The sequence below is a fragment of the Tupaia chinensis genome, unplaced genomic scaffold, assembly GCF_000334495.1.
Source record: "Tupaia chinensis unplaced genomic scaffold, TupChi_1.0 Scaffold000153_1, whole genome shotgun sequence".
Lineage (NCBI taxonomy): Eukaryota > Metazoa > Chordata > Mammalia > Scandentia > Tupaiidae > Tupaia > Tupaia belangeri.
The window spans coordinates 795689-796526 of NW_006159624.1; positions in this window are offsets into that span (position 1 = coordinate 795689).

Here is an 838-nt window from a genome sequence, read left to right on the forward strand (position 1 = left end):
GACAGTTGACCTGCCTAAAAATTGGTGATATTTTTTTTTTTTTTTTTTTGAGCGAGAGAGTTCTTTTCCCATAGGGCATGTGCACTCACTAGAAAGACAGACAGAGAGACAGAAAGTGAGAAATCACTTCCCAGGAGGTATGGTCACGCTGCCATCTCTTGGGATCTTGGGAACGCATGCACATGTGCCTGGTGTGTTTCAAGCCCCCTTTAAAATACTACACACAGCACATCCTGTGGTGCCTCCATTTTAACTCAAGGCAATGTGGAGGTCAACGGGAAGGACAAGATATTGTACCATGATTTTTTTTTTTAAGAATGATTTTTGTTTGATTTTATCTATTATTTTTAAATTTGACCAGAGACAGGGAAAGTGAGAAATCAAGCTGCCAGGTCCAGGACTCAAACCACAGTTGCCGTGTGCAAGTCCAATACCTTAAACACCGCACCACCTGCCGGCCCCTATGCCATGATTCTTGCCCTTTCTTAGATCTGTGGATCTTCTCTCAAGAAGTTGTACATGGGAAATGGTTTTTCAGGGACTCATGGATTTTAGAGACTCTTAATGTGGTTTTAAGAGATATGGCACTTCAGCTAAGTCAATAGGAATGGGAGGAGATGGATTTGAGAATTATTTACCAACATACTTGCATTTAGTTGGATAAGACAGGTAAAAGCAAAGATTCATAGTAGGTTTGAGGGTTGGTGTTCATCACTGAAACAAGAAGAAAATTTACACCTGGTATGCAGTGAGTAGATTAAGTTGACTTGATCTTGAAATGTTTGGCCTGTCCATGAGACCAGACGTGTTCAGAGGCAAGTGGAGATAGTAATATGGT